Below are 20439 nucleotides of genomic sequence, written 5' to 3'. Positions count from 1 at the left end.
GTGGCTGCAGCTCTGGAATCGCTGGTTCCATTACTGCAGCTCTGCGAACTGTTAAAGTCACGTGGTTCGATACTTCCATCCCCCCCCCCCCCATCACCCGTACTATCCTGTGACTATGTGTAACTAAATTATCAAGTACTTTGACAGTGATTTACAAAACACTGCCGGACGCTTGCATGCGACTGTGTGGTCTCCATGGCAACGGTTATTTTTTTTTGTGATGTTGTTTTTTGTTGTTATTTTTTTTTTTCGTTTTATCGTAGGAATGTCTGGTCATTGACAAGCATATGTGGTCTAAATTTTGGCGGCAAGATAGTCCAAACTAAGTTGGCAATGCAGATGGTTCAAATTTAGTCGGTAATACCGATGGTCAAAATTGAGGAGGGCATACAAATGGTTCAAATTTGGGCTAAAATTCAGAAAGACCAGAAATTACAGATGGTCCAAATTTAAGCGGCAAGACACATGGTCCGAATTTCTGTGGAAATACTGATGGTCAAAATTGAAGCGGGCATATAAAAGGTCATACATTTAGACAGCATTACTGATGGTCCAAATTTAGGCTAAAAAAAACAAAAAGACAAGAAATAACAGTAGGTCCAAATTTAGTCGGAAATACAGATTGTCAAAAATGTAGGCAGCAATACAGATGGTCCGAAATAGGGGGCAATATAGATGGTCCAAATCCAGTCGACAATACAGATGGTCTAAATTTAGACATCAAGATTGTGCTAGATTTTTCGTCGGAAATATCGATGGTCAAAATTAGAAAGCATTACAGATGGTCCAAATTTGTGCAAAAAAAAAAACCCCAGAAAGACCAGAAATTACAGAAAGTCAAAATTTATTTGGTAAAACAGACGGTCGAAATATTGTTGCACATACAGACGGTCCAAATTTAGGCAGAAACACAGATAAATTCGGAATGACAGACGGTCCAAAATTCCACAACCACGCAGATGGTTACAATTTTCTCCGCGACAATAAAATTAGACCTTGTTGAAATTCCTTCTCGAAATGATTGCGGTTCTCGTACACCCGTAAGGAAATAACCTTCACCCCGAGTGATGATGTATTGCCCACTTCCGGTCAGGTGACGGGAGTGAAAAATAAAGGGAGTGCATCATGCAAGGGATGTGTTTCACAAGACAGACAACTCTCGGGTAATCGGACAGGGAGCGGGGACAGAGTTGTCTTTTCCTGGTGGGTCTTCAGGTCCATGTGTCAGACGTCCCCAAACCTGCAGACTAATAAATGATGGACTCACGTCTGCTGGGGCACGGGCAGGCTGTAATCATCAAGGGCCAGGTTTTCTGGGTGCTATGGTAACAGGATGGGGGGCTCGCAACAACATATTTAGCTCGCAACAACATTTTTAGCTCGCAACAACATATTTAGCTCGCAACAACATATTTAGCTCGCAACAACATATTTAGCTCGCAACAACATATTTAGCTCGCTACAACATATTTAGCTCGCAACGACAGAGCGCAACAACATATTTAGCTCGCAACAACATATTTAGCTCGCAACAACATATTTAGCTCGCAACAACATATTTAGCTCGCAACAACATATTTAGCTCGCAACAACATATTTAGCTCGCAACAACATATTTAGCTCGCAACAACATATTTAGCTCGCAACAACATATTTAGCTCGCTACAACATATTTAGCTCGCAACGACAGAGCGCAACAACATATTTAGCTCGCAACAACATATTTAGCTCGCAACAACATATTTAGCTCGCAACAACATATTTAGCTCGCAACAACATATTTAGCTCGCAACAACATATTTAGTTCACAGAGCAAGATCGCAACAACATATTTAGCTCGCAAAAACAGAGAGCAACAACATATTTAGCTCGCAAAAACAGAGAGCAACAACATATTTAGCTCGCAACAAGAATTCTCCCTACTGCATCGTTAGCTCCAAACAACATGTCTAGCACATCCACAGCTAGAATCAAATACTGGTGATGGGGTGGGGGAGTTAGAGGACGCGGGGGTGGGGAGGGGGGAGACACAAATCTCCTGTAGAAGGCAGCTTAAACCAACTGATTACCTTACGTTATTGATGCCAGCGATGATGTATAGATGTTGTATAGATGTTGGATGTTTGTGTCGGCTGTAGAGCTTGCATGTCCCAATCGTTTACTGTATTGTCGTTGTTGAATACACGAGTTAGATTTTCGGTGTGGGGTGGGTGGTTAGTAGTAGGAGTTTCGGGCAGAATTTCTTTCATGCATCTCTTCTCTCTCCCTCCCCTTTCCCCTCCGGGCGAAGTAGATAGAAAAAAAAATTATAATTTATATAGAAAATATATACTTTAACCGGAAATTTACCCCCCCCCCCCTTTCCTTTTGGAGATAAATGCCTGAAAGAAACCCTGTTTTTTTGTTTAATAACAAACTGGTCCTGCTAGATAGGGTCCCGTAATGTTAGCAGGACTTCACCAGACCATAAGGACCTGGCCAGGACATAATGTCCTAGACAGAACAACAGGACCACGATTAGTATTGTCGGCTGATAAAACAACACCAAAACACTTGAATAAAATTAAACTTCTTAATTCAAAGAAAATTAGAAAATAAAACAAAATTTCTGTCTTTAGTAAATGCATTGGCCGCTACTGAAAATCTCCTACAAAAGTACCGACCAATGATTGGTCGAGCTATAGCCTACTGCTCTATCTTTACAAAGAATATTATTTTTCTACGTGCGACGCTGAAAAAATTCAGTACGTCGAGTGTTGGTCTTTCGGTCACCGTTCTGGATTTGTCCTCTCTCTAATCTTTCTTGATGGCAGGAATTTATATTTGACTCACTGCTAGACTTTGATAATCTTGTCTGAGATCTAAAGATGATCTTTTAAGGATTATGTGCAGCTGGTGCTAGCAAACATGTTCTGTGTTAAGTCGTGTCATCGACCATGTAGCCGCTCCTACAGAATGAATAAAAAGGATGCCACACTTAATTTCTCAATTCCTTAAGATACGCCCCTGATTTTAGAGCATAACAAACATACTAAGTCCCTGATTCTAGTGTATAACGTTCCCACTACGTCCCTGATTCAAGTGTATCAGTCACACTACGCCCCTGATTCTGGTGTATAAGTGACACTATGCCCCTGATTCTAGTGTATAACAATCACACTACGCCCCTGATTCTAGTGTATAAGTGACCCTACGCCCCTGATTCTAGTGTATAACAATCACACTACGCCCCTGATCCTAGTGTATAACAATCACACTACGCCCCTGATTCTAGTGTATAAGTGACGATACGCCCCTGATTCAAGTGTATAACATTCACGTGTTCACCCATTAATAAAAGCGTAGCGCAATCTCCACGCAAGCTTAGCCTTTATGTACCTCATCTAGCATATAAACAAAAATGATCCAAGAGTGACTTGCCCTTTGTCAGTTGTTCCCTCCCCTGGGAAGAATATTATAGACTTTGAGCGCCATCGAACAACATTTGATTCAAATCTCTGTGGACTCGCGGCCTTACAAACACTTTTTATAGCAAGGGAAAAAAACTATTCGAAATTTCCATAAGGCTTTACAACTCGAATACTTTTTTATTTATTATCTTTTTTTCTTTAAGAAAATTGTTTTCATTTCCATTTAATGACACAGGGCAGTATGTTTTGGAGGAAGGTATTTTAATAATTGATAGGATCATTCATGTTCCGCGCATATGTGAATGGCACGTAGAGCGAGAAAATTGAAAACTCGGCCGGTGAAATCTGCATTTTGTAAGTAGCCTCCCTTGGACTGGCTACTGCTACGGACACAGTTTGGATTTAATGACGTTGATTTGACTTGGTCAGGGAAGTAACGTCCCCTTCCCCCTTCTCGTCCCCCCCCCCCCCCCCCCCACCCGTCCCTATGTTTGAATCCTCGAGTCACGGCTAGATTTGAAGACATTAATTTCACTTAAGTAAGAAGCCACCGTTTGATTAACTGCTATGAACACATCTAATTTTAAAGTCAATTAATTTATTTGTAAGTATCCACTAGCCTCTCTTGTACTATAAAAGTCATAAATTTCAAGTCACCTACTTGACTTTGTGGACGTTCAACTTAAAGTGATCCTTACACAGAACATTGACTGGGTTTGCGAACAACATTTTCAAAATAAAATTTAAAAATCTTTTTTCTGAAAATTCCTGGGTCGTTTTTTTTTTTTTTTACAGACTTACATATTTTCTTTAAGCAATGATCTGCTAAGGATTAGGTGTCAAGGTTTAATGTCATTAGTATCAAGAATTGATTGTCTTAGTGCTGACAAAATGGACTTTCCTGAGCTGGGTGATAACGCGTTTAGTGTAAGTGTTAACAACTGTCTCCTTAGCTTGTTTCTTCAGCTGCTCATTCTTCTCGGAACGTTTCAAGAAATCAAGACGGCAGCTACTGTGCTTAACATGATCAATTCTGACATTCTTCTTCTTTGTTCTTAATGTATGTTGGATTGGATCCCTTCAACACAAGTATTACGTGTCAACATGTTATGCGCCACATAGGCCATTGACTTAAATTTCAGCCTGCTTTTCTTTTTGGCTTTGCTTTGCTTTTATGGCCTTTGTCTACCCAAGAACAAACTACGAGGCAGCAGTTGTTTGGAGTTTATCTCTCCTAGATAGGTTACTGTCCCCAGCTATCGAGCCTCATCTGCACAAACTCAGGATTTTTCGGTTTTAGCAGCCATGAGCTTTTCCGACTCGACCACGCCGACCACAATTCTGACATTGATTTGTTAAGGGATAGTACGGTTGACTAATTAACAACCACACCAACTGTATAAGGATTTCCTGGCGTTTATTGTTTTTTTTTAATATACCGATATAGTATAAAAGAACAGACTGGTTTTCTAACATTGTTATGAGATATCAAATATAAAAAAAATATTCTATTTTTGTGATCGTACATTGTTGCTGTAGTTATATGGACCGACATTTACATTTACTATTCGGTCGGAACTAAGATTTTGGGTATGGTTCTAATGTAATGATAAAAAATTCTCTGTTTAGCTTTCGTTTTAATTTATTTAAACAAACAACCATCGCACAAAGTATTTTAAATAATTACCGTACTCAACGAATACCATGTTAAGCGTCGAGCTAGCAACGTCTTAGGCTGGCCTTGGTTTATGGATCTGGATAATATTTCAAGGTGTTTCAAGCAGCCCCACCCCACCCCTCCCACATCTCACATCCTCCCCCTCCCCTTCCTCTCATTATAATATCCTCCCCTCCCCAGTATGAGCGAGGGAGCTAATGAATCCATCGAGTCTGTCAACGAGATGTGAGCACTATTCTCACGCCCGCCATCTTGTGTTTAAGTTTCTAAATTTGGATCACAATTAGCCAGTACTACACGAAATAATTTTTTTAGCCCCGCGAAAATTTTCATCCAAGGCAGAAGACAGAGTTCGACGTCACAATATGGACGACTATCGCGTTTACATTCGTAAATTTTAAAACGTTTCATTAAGCTAAAACAAAAATCGAAATTTTTGAAATGTTTTGCATTTTTATAACAAATCTACACTTAAAAAAATATATTGGGAATCATTTGTAGAACATTATCAGCGCCTGTAGGTTGCAATATCTAAAGTAATTAATCTATTATGTGATTATAAAATGCCAAATAATTGTTCTTGTGTCAGAAAACGAATAAAAAAAACATTTTTAATTTTACTTGTTTTAGGAATGAGATAATCTGCACGTCAAAGTATTAATTTCTAAACTAAACAATTAGAATCAATCGTTGCTAATATTTTTTTTCTCTAACCCGGTTGTAACTTACTTCATTGTACACTAAAAACTGTATTTGTTGAGAAAACAATCATTGACCCGATACCTAGATTCGCGCACCAACATTTATTTTTACATAAACGGAAATTCCCGTTATTGTCTATTTTAGCTAGTGATGTTATTTGCCTCTACAATCTTGTCTTGGTTTAGCCGGGGGTCGACACAAAAAATATGACTGTAGTATTTAGCTATACTATGATGTATTGGAGTGCTCTAAAAAGTCAAACCACCTTATCTGACGAAACAATACAAAATATTTGACTGTTGACTAACCTAAAATTATAACAAACCTAGTCACGTTCTAAAATATAGTGAAACAAATTTGAATGTATACTATTTAATGGACACCAACTAGAATAGTCTCGAAATGTGGCGATCGGCTAATTAAAAATTCTTAACTTCGGGTACAATGTTATTAAAATGAATACGGGGTCTAAATTAATATTTTTTAAAGCCAAAAACAATTTGGCTGTTTACATTTTGTCAAACTAATGTAAATAAACATGGCATAACTATGCCACGTGCTTTAAAAAAAAAGGATAATTTTATTTAAGTATTTTAACGGCAAGGTTTTTGAGTACAAATTACTCAAAGTGAAGTTTTCAGAATACCGATCACAAAGTTCCCGTACAGCCAATCAATGCTTGTCTTACAAAAGTAAAACTGTATCAAGTAAACCAGCGTTGATGCCTTGTTTGAAGCAAAAGAAAAAAAAAAACAGACCTAACCTTTCTTTAAAGAAACCGTGCATTAAACCAATATCAAAACTAGTCGCGCATTTCCGTGGATCCACGATAATGTGTGCTGTTTACGGTTAGCATCATCTAGTAACGGTTAAGCCTAGTTTATTTACGTTTGAATGTGGCCATTAAAAAATTGTTTACGATTTTTTAAAAACTTTTCTTTCATTACGAAAAATATTATAAGCGTACAGTCTGTAGGAGTTAAATTAAAAAAACAACATTACGATGGAGGTTATAGAATCATGTTTTAATATAACAGCACACAATTTTGAACTAATTAACTTCAGATTCGGAAGTTTTCAGGGCCGACGAGAATTCAAATAATGTTGTTTTAATATTCTTGATGTGAATACACACAATCAGTTCTAAAAATAACATTTTATGACAAAGTAAAGATTTTTTTTTAAACAGCTAAAAATATTTTTCTTGAGGTAAAAATCTATCTGATGATTTCTTTGCCAACAGCTTTAAAAAAAATGCCAAACTTCAGAAAGAATTTATGAAAGATAACTTGGTTCCATATTTAAATTGGAAATATTGAAAAACTTTATGAAAAACATCAAAGCCAATATGTTTATTTTTGTCATTATTGTTAAGCTGATCACGTGATGTATTACAGAGTGAACGAGCTCATCAAAGTAATTACGCCATAATCTGGAGGAGAGACAAAAATGACGACTAGACGTAAACAATTCTCCTTACAATATATATATATATATATATATATATATATATATATATATATATATATATATATATATATATATATATATATATACATATATAGGCAATAAAAATAGAAAAGCTCTTCTAGACCTGCATCTGATGTGAGCCGACACAATGCCGCATGCTTGAGACGGACGTGCAGACAAAAAGACGCTCAGACTCCACAGCCCGGTGTAAAGAAACCAAAAGTTCCCGCGGGAAAATAACCGCCCCAGCCACGGGGCGAGTGCTCCCATGTCACCCCACAATGGTCCACCCCAATCACCGGCCTATACAGACGTCACACTGAAATCAAGGGCTTTTTTTTTTTTTTTAACTCTGACGATTGGATAAAATAAGGGAGGCAATTTGTGAGTTATATCACGCACAAAAAATATTTACTGCTCGGGATCTGAGCTTTGATGGTGGTGTGCATGGAGGGTTGGATAATTTGGAGACAGGATGGACCAGGGGGACGCAACTTTAGCCGTTGTGTGGATCTGTGGCGTGGATTACCGCCCGTGTTTTCAGATTACACCACCCTCGCAGGCCGCATACAAAAAACTGGGGATGAGCAGTTAGGATTTGGGTTTAGGTTTTTATGGGGGTTTTATTATACGGGGAGTAGACAAGAGGTCTGGGTCTGGTGTGTGCAAATATCGGGTCGTCCCGGGTTTTAAATAGATTGAGGGGCTTTTGGTTCATAAATATCTCTCTATCTTGAAGAAGGGCGAATTATATGAATCGGGTCACTACATTAATTTGAGTTAGTGTACAAATTACCTAATGACATTACGCATTACAATTTTTTTTTTTTTAAATTGACTTTTGAATCGAGTAAAATGCACAATACCCAAGACTTATACTTTCACAAAATTTAGGCGTTTAAATTATTTTTTTAATTTTAAAGCTTGTAAGTGTAACTGTAAAATTTATTGAATTTATTAAAATTTTAAACCACTTCTTACCATTTTTTTACACATGATTTTGTGGTTAATTTTTTTTTAAACTAGTTTCTTGAAAACATTTGTCATTTAATAAACTTGACATTTGACAAGACAACTTAAAACTAAAGCCACTTTCTTACAGTAAAAACTTGAGTACTCTCCCTTTGAGTGATTAGTCTTTACGATTTGTGCTTCTCGCCCTTTACAGTTCTTGCTTCTATTGAATGTATAACTAATTGTCTGATGTGACCGTACATACCCGTTCAACCAAGCTTACCCCCCCCCTCCTATTGTCTGTATTACATCTATATCTATAGTTCCATGAATAATTATCAGCAACTATTTATCTTGGACGTCTTATTCACAAGTCCGCCCACATTGATTGCTCTGTGTCTATCGAATCTTGTTCTTACGCAGTGGATGGTGTATATCTCACACAGCGTGAAGTGGTGTGGGGTGGTGTATTATATTAAAAAAATGTGAATTGGTGTTGGTGGTGGTTTATCATATGTTAAGTGGGTTTTATTTTGTTGGTTGATTATGTATGAAGTGGTGTTGGTGGTGGTGTATTATGTGTGAAGTGGTGTTGGTGATGGTGTATTATGTGTGAAGTGGTGTTGGTGATGGTGTATTATGTGTGAATTGGTGCTGGTGGTGGTTTATCATATGTGAAGTGTTTTTTTTTGTTGGTTGATTATGTATGAAGTGGTGTTGGTGGTGGTGTATTATGTGTGAAGTGGTGTTGGTGGTGGTGTATTATGTGTGAAGTGGTGTTGGTGATGGTGTATTATGTGTGAAGTGGTGTTGGTGGTGGTTTATCCTATTGTATAAGGAGTAAAGGTGTTAAGCTCTAAACTCCTCAAGGAGTAAATAGGATACGTCAAATAAGTTAAGGTGTTATAAAACAGTGTTTGCTTTTCTTTACTTGTATTTTCCTAAGTCTCTGCTATGTACAATATGTTGTTAATTAATTCCCACAAGCATAATTTAACACTTTATTCAGGCTTGTAACTGTTTCGAATAGAGATTAACAAGCGATTTTGGTTATAAAAAAATATTATCACGTATATTTATTTAGCAAATCAAAGCAACATTTAGTAATATCAAGCTTAGGCATTGTGTGTGCTTTTTATAAAGCTAACTAATATTATTGTTTGTTTAAGAAAATGGTATGTGATGTAAAGGGTGATAAGGAAGTGATTGAAAATTGTGTTGGTTTTTTGTGTTATATAAAATATTTTCAAGCTCTCCAAAAAACGATATTTAGGTCTTTGAAGTTACAAGGACAGACTCTAAGCTGATTACAGGTCGCTAATTAATTACCACGCGAAGACAAGCAAGCACACAATGCACTCTGCCTAACAAAATGTGTTGTTGTTTTTTTTTTTTTAATTTATCGATTCACGCATCTAAGAATAGAACATCTAAAAATAAACCTTTTTAAAATCCCGATTTTTGCTGGAGAAAAACCTTTGCCGAGATGGAGCGCCTTGAGCACAGCTAAAGCCGGCGGACAGCTTGCTCGGACAGGGGCGGCTAATTCGATCTACTCCGGTTAATCCACACCCGGGTGCCGGGTGACGCCCACACTCAGGACCCGGGCACCCGGCTCTGATTGATATCCCATGATGCTCTCGTGCCATCGCGAGAGTTTGCGAGAATATTTTTTTTTAAATATTGTAAACATCGTGAGTTGATCTCACGAGAAATTGATCATATGCGGCAAGTAAAAAACAACAACACGATCAACAAACTGTTTTTTTAAATACGAGATCTACAACCTGACGCTAATGAAATTACAAAAAAAAATATCAGGTACTCATCTAAAATAGATCTATATTGTTTACATTCTTAACCAGTGGCGTAGCCAGGATCGTCTCAAGGGGGGGGGGGGGGGTTCCAATTTTTACCCGGGGACAAACTTTCGATTTGCACCCCCCCCCCCCTCAAACTTTCGATTTGCACCCCCCCTCAAACACTTTCGATTTGCACCCCCCCCCCCCTCAAACTTTCGATTTGCACCCCCCCTCATACTTTTTATATATACCGAGGGGTCTATGGGGGGGGGTTATGACCCCCCCTAACCCCCCCCCTGCCTACGCCACTGTTCTTAACAACTTTTTAAGTGGAGAATAATAACAAATTTATCTTCCTAACATGTTTCTAATATTTTGAGAAATCGCGGGCTAATGACTCTGATTATATATATATATATATATATATATATATATATATATATATATATATATATATATATATATATAATAGGCCTATATATATATATATATATGTATATAATATATATTTATACATATATATATATATATATATATATATATATATATATATATATATATATATATATATATATATATATATATATATATATATATATATATATATATATATATATATATATGGAATGTTCTAAACGTTGATGAAAGCAGATTTGACGTACTCTACTTTCAACCTCTCAACGGTTTTCCGACAATTTTTTTACCATGACTCAAATGAAGGATACCATTCGACTAAACGTCCTTGACCCCCCTCACCCTCCAACGCCCTCACGTCCTCCCCTAAGGTGTCACGTAAAAATGGCGTGCTGTCATCGCCACGATGAAAGGGGTTTTAAAAGCGAAAGTAGGCTCGAATAACGGAAGTGACGTGGGTAACTCTAGCTTGGCATTAGCGGCAGGACCAAGGGATCCCGGTCGTAGAGGGCGGTGGCTCTCGGGGGGGGGGTGTAGAGGGCGCTGGCAATCACGGCGGTAGAGGGCGTTGACACTCAAGGTGGTAGTGGGCGTTGACACTCAAGGTGGTAGTGGGCGTTGACACTCAAGGTGGTAGTGGGCGCTGGCGATCACTGTGGTAGGGGGATGGGGGGGGGGGGGTGGAGGCTGACACTCACGGTGGTAGGTGGGTGGGGGCTGGGTGTGGGGGGGGGCTGACACACGGTTGTAGGTGGGGGTGGGGGCTGACACTCACGGGAACGTGATTAAACGGACGACTTTTAGTCCAGCATTAAACATTGATGTGCTCAAGTCAGTGAGGGAGAATGGGGGTGTGGGGGGAGAGGGTTAGGGGAGATAGGGTGAGAGTGATTGGGAGGTCAGGTGAGAAGCTAAGATGATGGGAAAAGTAAAGTAGGAGGAAGTGATTTGGGAGGTAGAGTAGGAGGGTGAGGTTGAGGAGGTAGAGTGGGAGGGTGAGGTTGGGGAAGTAAAATGACCAAGAAAAAGTAGACTTGGGGTGGGGGGGGTATCGTAACATGGGAGAAGGTTGGGTGGGGTAAGGTGGGGGGAAAGACAGATATAGTACAAGGTCCACAGTCTAAGGTATCGCGAGTATCACATGAAATAAGTCGCTTCAGGTGTCCAACGTTCAGTTGGGATAAATCTGGTGCTAGTCACTACTGTAGCAGGAAAGTTCAGGGGAGTTTTTTTTTCTGTGCGGGTTTTTTTTTGTGGCTTAATTTTTTAAAACTAGCTTTTGGACGTTTGACATTTAATTAACTTTACATTTGACAAGACAACTTAAAACTAGTGCGACCAACAAAAATCAACTTGGCATTTTACTGCAGGAAAACTCATATTTAGACAAGTCACCTTGGAGCAAGGCTTTGAGCCTAGACAACATAAAGACAACATCTAGACAACATCTAGACAACAGCTAGACAACGTTTAGACAACATATAGACAACATCTAGACAACATCTAGACAACATCTAGACAACATCTAGACAACATCTAGACAACATCTAGACAACATCTAGACAACATCTAGACAACATCTAGACAACATCTAGACAACATCTAGACAACATCTAGCTAACATAGATAGCTAACATAGAGTTAAACAGAACAGTGTTAACACCATATATTGTTAACATTGAAAAAGAACAAAACAGGGTGTTAACACTATATATTGTTAACCTTGAAATACATCAGCGAGAACTTCCATCGCATTAAATGACCTTGACCTTCAATCGCCAGCCGTGCATCTTTGATCGGATTTCATCAAACCACACCGGAAGTCGTCATAGCGCGCTTCAAAACGCTTCAACAGCTTAAACGCCAGCACAATAAATGCTTACGTCACATCCGTTTAATTAATCATGCCATTGTCTCACTAATTTACAATGGGATCGATACCCCCGATCACCTGGGAGCGCGAGGGAATCGATAGTGCTTCGCGTGAGGGGCGGCCATTTTGTTTTCATGTCACAATATTTACGAGTTGTGCGAAAACGAGGCAGGTTGGAAAACTAAAAATGTTTGAACGTAACGGCAGGAGGGCACGCCTCATTGATTTTATGCTTGACCGCTGCTCGGGTTAAAGGCGTGGAGATTTAACAGCGGAGTTTGAAGAACAGTTTTAGAGAGTCAGTTGTATTGTGGTGAGTGTTCAGATCTTGGAGATTGAGGTTCGGATACTGGTCACGGCATAGTTTGTAAGGGGGTGAGGGGGGGGGGGGGTGATTGATGAGCTAACACAGTTTTATTTAGTACCTGTTTAAATTTGGAGATTCAGATTCGGATACTGTTCACGGCATAGTTTGTAAGGGGGTGGGGGGGGGGGGGGGTGGGATTGATGAGCTAACACAGTTTTGTTGCGTACCTGTTTAAACTTCGAAATTTACGAAATCAACGAGTTATAATCCATCCGTTACAGACATTCGGGGCGTCTAATAAATTTTAATTTTGATAAGAATTTTTTTAATAATCCGCGTTAAAACCAAATTGCAATTATTACGCTGTTGTGACTTTTCATTAGTCATTTGTTTAAATCGACTTGTATAATATTATTAGAAAGCTGGCGAAGCGAATCAAAGCTAATTATTATTTTATTTTATTTTTTGCAATCACCGCTACCTTTTTGTGGCCTTGTGTTTATCGACTACATTATTTAATCGCCAGAAACCTATCTCTAGCACTAGCTTTGACTATACCCTCCAAGTATGATCCTGCCCTAACTTTAACAGCGTTAACTGCAGTGAAAAAAATAAAAATTGAATACATACTACATTGTTCTGTAAGGTGTTTTTGTAAACATGAATCATGTCACACTAATGTCATGTGGTAAAGTTGAGTTCGTTTTGTTTTCTTTTTAAATAAACTTAAATCCTCAAAATAATTCCAACAGTATACTCAATATTTTGTTTTATTGATTAGGAAAAAAATGAAAGCATTGCGTAGCGACGTGAATATTTTTCACAATGAACTGGGCGTCAATGAAAAGAAAAACTGTCCTACAAATGATTTCAAGGTCTTTGGATGTACAGGCAAGAGAAACACGGTCATACAATCATTGCTAGGACTTTAGTCGTACAATCAAGACACAAGCGGTCATACAATCATGACTCCAAGTCAGCCTTAAAGACAAGCCACAACTGTCCATCGTCTAGTTCAGTTCAAAAGTTATTTTTTTAGCGTGGCCTCGATTGACGTGGAAACGGGGGGAGGGGGTGGAATATTCTATGCATACTGTTGATAAGGGGGAGGGGATGGAATATTCTGTTCAAGCTATGATAAGGGGAGGGGGGGGGGGCATTTTGATTGTTGTCAAGGACATGACCTTCTGATCAACTGTCTAGAAAAAAATTAACAGTACCCGGTTGTCATGGTTACCTCGGTACACTAGCGAATGGAGAGAGTGGTGGGGTGAGGGTGGGGGGGGGGGGGGGTAAAAACAATGATAAGCGGAAAAGCTATAAATCTGTTGCCGTGGTTTGAAAGGGGCCGTCGTTTGATGGTGTGTGGGCTACGTGGGGGGAATTCATGAACAACGGCCAGATAAGGGGAGATTTACGGCGCCAGGAGATTCGAGAATTGGTTTCTGGTGCTTGTGGGAAGATATCATGACGTTGTGGTGTCGCTCGTGTGAATATCCCACGAGGTTCTTGCTCGTGTGAAGACCCCATAAGGTTGTCGCTCGTGTGAAGACCCCATAAGGTTGTCGCTCGTGTGAAGACCCCATAAGGTTGTCGCTCGTGTGAAGACCCCATAAGGTTGTCGCTCGTGTGAAGACCCCATAAGGTTGTCGCTCGTGTGAAGACCCCCTCCCCATGAATTGGTTTTTTTTTGAGTGCCCCCCCCCCCCTTTGCTAGTTTGTTTATCGTGTGAAGACCCCATGACGATATTGCTCGCTTAAAAAAAAAAACATCATGTAGTAGCTGGTGTAAAGACCCCATAAGATTGTTGCTCATCTGAAGACCCATGAAGATATCGTGATGTTGTGGTGTTGTGAATATTCCGTGAGGTTGTTGTTCGTGCTAAAGACCCCACGATGTTGTTGCTCACGTGAAACCCCTGTGAAGACCTCATGTGACTGTTGCTCATCTGAAGTCCCCATGAAGATATAAAGACGATTTGGTGGTGTTTGTGTGAAGATCCCATAAGGTTGTTGCTAGACCAATAAGGTCGGTTCACATGTGAAGATCCTCGTTATTTGCTCCTTGTGTGAAGACCAGTTGTCTAACTGCGTGTGTAAAGACCCCAAGGCGTTATATAGCTGCGTGTGTAAAGACCCCATGACGTTGTGTAGCTGCGTGTGTGAAGACCCCATGACGTTGTGTAGCTGCGTGTGTGAAGACCCCATGACGTTGTGTAGTTGCGTGTGTGAAGACCCCATGACGTTGTGTAGCTGCGTGTGTGAAGACCTCATGACGTTGTGTAGCTGCGTGTGTGAAGACCCCATGACGTTGTGTAGCTGCGTGTGTGAAGACCCCATGACGTTGTGTAGCTGCGTGTGTGAAGACCCCATGACGTTGTGTAGCTGCGTGTGTGAAGACCCCATGACGTTGTGTAGTTGCGTGTGTGAAGACCCCATGACATTGTGTAGCTGCGTGTGTGAAGACCCCATGACGTTGTGTAGCTGCGTGTGTGAAGACCCCATGACGTTGTGTAGCTGCGTGTGTGAAGACCCCATGACGTTGTGTAGCTGCGTGTGTGAAGACCCCATGACGTTGTGTAGCTGCGTGTGTGAAGACCCCATGACGTTGTGTAGCTGCGTGTGTGAAGACCCCATGACGTTGTGTAGCTGCGTGTGTGAAGACCCCATGACGTTGTGTAGTTGCGTGTGTGAAGACCCCATGACGTTGTGTGTTGCTGCGTGTGTGAAGACCCCATGACGTTGTGTGTTGCTGTGTGTGAAGACCCCACGCCACACTGTTATGACGCAATTTGAGATAGAGTCTAACGTCCACTAGCAAGGGAACCTTCCAACATCTTGCATGAAATCGCATGGGTACCACCGACGTGATAAATAATAATCAGCTTTAAAAACAGTTTTAAAAAACAGAAGACATGTTTTTGGATCAGTGCATCCAAATTGTTTGGCTTGGATAAAGCGATTGATTCAGTACATGCTAAAACTATTCACTACACGCTAAAACTATTCAATACACGATAAAACTATTCTGTACACGCTGAAACTATTCAGTACACGCGTACACGCTAAAACTATTCAATACACGCTAAAACTATTCAATACACGATAAAACTATTCTGTACACGCTGAAACTATTCAGTACACGCGTACACGCTAAAACTATTCAATACACGCTAAAACTATTCAATACACGATAAAACTATTCTGTACACGCTGAAACTATTCAGTACACGCGTACACGCTAAAACTATTCACTACACGATAAAACTATTCAGTACACGCTAAAACTTTTCACTACACGCTAAAACTATTCAGTACACGCTAAAACTATTCAGTACATGCTAAAACTATTCAGTACACGATAAAACTATTCAGTACACGATAAAACTATTCAGTACACGCTAAAACTATTCAGTACACGCTAAAACTATTCAGTACACACTAAAACTATTCAGTACACGCTAAAACTATTCAGTACACGCTAAAACTATTCAGTACACGCTAAAACTATTCAGTACACGATAAAACTATTCAGTACACGCTAAAACTATTCAGTACACGCTAAAACTTTTCACTACACGCTAAAACTATTCAGTACACGCTAAAACTATTCAGTACACGCTAAAACTATTCAGTACACGATAAAACTATTCAGTACACGCTAAAACTATTCAGTACACGCTAAAACTATTCAGTACACGCTAAAACTATTCAGTACACGATAAAACTATTCAGTACACGCTAAAACTATTCAGTACACGCTAAAACTATTCAGTACACGCTAAAACTATTCAGTACACGCTAAAACTATTCAGTACACGCTAAAACTATTCAGTACACGATAAAACTATTCAGTACACGCTAAAACTATTCAGTACACGCTAAAACTATTCAGTACACGATAAAACTATTCAGTACACGCTAAAACTATTCAGTACACGATAAAACTATTCAGTACACGCTAAAACTATTCAGTACATGCTAAAACTATTCAGTACACGCTAAAACTATTCAGTACATGCTAAAACTATCCAATCCATTCTAGACTCAATTCATTTATCAAAACTAACGGAAAGAGAATTCCAAAAAAAAACATGATTTTTTTCCCTTATTTTTTACTTTTTTGCTTAACATTCTACATTATTATTAGCACATTAAAGACAAGCAATCTATAGCTAAACCAAGTGTGCGACAAGTTTTGTATTTAAACATACCTTGTCAGGCTTTTTTTTAAGTTGCATTGCCAGGATGAAATACAGTTATGTCACTGTTTCCTATTGTATTTATTTTGTCAATATTTATTTACAGTTCTAACAGTAGTAGTTACATTTAGGGTGGTTGTCCGTTACATGATATATAACTAACGTTATATAGGGCAGAGGGTGAGTCTTATTTTGTGTGCTATAGGCCTACACGCCAGTTGGGAAATATGGCTGTTGTAACATATCTACAAGATGTCATAAAAATGTTTAACTTGGCATCAACTGTAGCAGGATGGTTTCTCTGTGTACGGGGATGTCAAATCTGCATTTCATGAGTGATGTGTCGTCTACTAATTAAGTGTCATTTACTAACTATGTCATCGTTCGGCTGTTTTTACATTGTCACCTGTCATTTATCCCTGATAGAAATCTAGTTTTCTGTCGTGTTTTTTTTAATTGAGTGTAAAATTTGGACAAATTATTAAACAAGCCCAGTTCAAGTGTTTTTTTTACATATATAATTTCTTACTTATGCTAGGTTTATAATTGTTTTGTTGTTGTTTGTTTGTTTCTTTGTTCGTTCGTTTGTTTGTTCGTTCGTTTGTTTGTTTGGTTTGTTTGTTTGTTTGTTTTCTTTAACTTTATGCGAAGAGTTCAAACTAGATACGACCTTCTTTCCCCACCCAAAATGATTTTGTTCAGTCCGGGGATGATCTACAAAAAAGTCACCACAAACTATAGCCTAACCCTCCTTTAAATCAGAAACAAACCACAAACCACAATCCACAAACAAACCACAAGAAAAACAAAAAATCTGAATACATACAACATTTTCATGTTTGTTATTTGTTAACAATTGTAAATGTTGCAACTCTCTTCACATCGAGACTAGACCCGCGGTAAGGGGAGGGGAATTGTAAACAAACGCCGGCAAGGCATGTCGGGACGGATGGAGGGCACGTGCTTACAGGAAATAGCCTCGATTTAAACAACGGTTTATGGCCTTTGTTGAAGTGGTCGACTGGGGCTGGCATCACACGGCCACTAGCTGGCCAGAGAATGGTTTGTGGCCATTGATTGCAAGTAGTGGGAGCTTCAGTTTTTTAATTCACAAAAGTGTACGATCGAAGGGGGGAATATATATATATATATATATATATATATATATATATATATATATATATATATATATATATATATATATATATATATATATATATATATATATGTATATATATATACATAATTGATATAAAAATAATCACACATTTAATATATTTTCACCCGTTTTGATGCGAATATAGTCGTCATTACAGATTTTTTTTTTAATTGCAAAATATCTTATAATATAGGGATTCTCCTAAAATATTCGTATGAACGGAGTGGTAATGAAATGGTAAATCAATGAATGGTTATGTTGTTTTGATTAGAATATAATGTTGGACATTTTAATGTATAATGTTTTAAGAAAAACAAGAAGTCCGCTACAATATTAACATTTTACGATGGTTCCATAAATATTTTAACACTTTAGGTAAATTTAAATAGTGAATAACCGTTCGCCATACTTGGACTAAACACCCGCCACACTTTAATTAAACACCCGCAAAACCTGGATTAAGCGTCCGACACACTAGTGTTAAATAGACGCCACACACAGATTAAATTTAAACACATGCAACACCTAAATTAAACGCTGCAACACCTGGATTAAACGCTGCAAAACCTGGATTAAGCGTCCGCCATAATAGTGTTAAATACACGCCACACACAGATTAAATTTAAACACATGCAACACCTAAATTAAACGCTGCAACACCTGGATTAAACGCTGCAAAACCTGGATTAAGCGTCCGCCATAATAGTGTTAAATACACGCCACACACAGATTAAATTTAAACACATGCAACACCTAAATTAAACTCTGCAACACCTAGATAAACCAGCCACCACACCTGAAGTAAACACCGGTAAAATATGGGTTAAACGCCCGTCGTACCTGGTTTAAACACTTACAACACCCAGATTAAGCACCCGTCACAGATGTATGAAACACACCGTTAATCGCGACATTACCCATAGATTAAGCTTCACGGATGAATGAATATCTTTAGATTTACAAAACATAATCCGTTGTTTAGTTACTGGAAGAAATCCGCGTTGTGTGTTTACATGTACCCAACCCAGTGATTGAAAGCTGAGCTGTAGCACTTGTAGCAGTTGTAGCAGTTGTAGCAGTTGTAGCAGAGTTGTGTAAATAATCACGTGATATTGTCACATCGCAAACGGCAGTGAGTTAATTAAAAGTTGATTATTATGTTGCCTCATCGGAGCAAATATTTACAAGAGCTTTATTTTTTTACGCGGGATATTAGGGTTGTTTGAACATGTTATAAATTCGTCTAAAATGTACTGAACAGGTCTGTTATGAAAAATGTTCATATTTGTTTGAAATGAAAGTACTAAAGATTTATGTAATGAAAATTATTTTTTTTATTCGATTTGCATTCAGATATTGTCCGATATTTGAGTGAACTTCATTAGCAAACTTGGTGTAAAATGAAATGTTTGATATTTTTTTTTACTCGATAAAATCAATAGTGAAACACGTTTTTAAACCATCGGGAAATGAAAAAAAAACTAAAAAAATAAATAAAATACTTACGTTGTAGTGGTGTATCACTTAGCCTGGTGTGTCCAGATCTAGCACCGCAAGCAAACGTCCAATATGGCAACGTGGTTTACCACAGGCAATTGTCCACAGATTCTACTCTCTATCTGTGCTATTAGCAAGCGTCCTGTCATCTATTACACCAACGTGCTGCTGTCTATGACGCCGCGTCAGTCAGTGCTTCTACAGGCGTCCAATTATGTCAGCATTAATTGATTTTTTAACATGTCAGGCTGATAGGTATCGAACTGTTATTGCTTAACATTCGGGTAATGTTGTGTATAATTTAGCAAAAAAAAAATAATTTATCTGGCAACGTTTTTAAGAAACAAGAAAACTCATTCAGAAAATAATTAAATTTTAACTTCGATAATGTTTTGAAGTAAATACACGTTGATTAAGTGTGAATATTATTGTATCCTCACAAATGTGTAGGCTCGCGCGGGTTAAAATGTGTGTAACACAGGAACAATACAACAGCCCGTTATTCCGATGTACGAAATAGTCCGTTGCTGTCGACGGGTCGCCAACAGTTGCTGGCGTTCTGAGGCAGGTGCGCGCACGGCTCTGAGGGACGGAGACGTCGCTCACCTAGGAACTGCTTGACGCGCTCACCAAGGAAGTGTCCGTCTGCCGCACGTCACGTGGTCTCACGCGCGTGCGTCAAGCGCTGGGCTCGTGCCGGTCTTTCACGTCATAGACTGGGGGGGGAGGGGGAGGGGGGAGGGGAGAGATGACATGGAGAGAGGGAGAGATGACATGGGCAGATTACAAGGGGAGAGGTGGATATAGGATAGGGATATGACAAGGGGTAGTTGATGAGGGGTGGGGGTGTGACAGTGAGGGGTGGTGATATAACTAAAGAGGGGGGAGGATTAGGGAGAGGATATTACACTGTGGCGGAGGGGTAGATGATTGGGCTGGGGCTGGGGGTGGGACAGTGTGGGGGGGGGGAG

At 39.1% G+C, this 20439-nt stretch overlaps 1 long non-coding RNA gene across 1 annotated transcript in view; it reads right to left on the bottom strand.

Moving 5' to 3' along the window:
• LOC131936236 (uncharacterized) overlaps positions 1-20023 on the bottom strand; it is a 97024-nt gene extending 77001 nt beyond the window's left edge. Inside the window, exon 1 of the long non-coding RNA XR_009386033.1 lies at positions 19478-20023. This is a non-coding gene — a long non-coding RNA (uncharacterized LOC131936236). The remainder of the gene's footprint in view (positions 1-19477) is intronic.
• Positions 20024-20439: the final 416 nt, after the last annotated feature.

Source organism: Physella acuta, unplaced genomic scaffold (genome assembly GCF_028476545.2).
Source record: "Physella acuta isolate Inbredline_101_S28 unplaced genomic scaffold, ASM2847654v3 ptg000172l, whole genome shotgun sequence".
Lineage (NCBI taxonomy): Eukaryota > Metazoa > Mollusca > Gastropoda > Physidae > Physella > Physella acuta.
The sequence above is the reverse complement of the archived record's forward strand: the minus strand, read 5'-3'. Positions and strand labels throughout refer to the sequence as shown.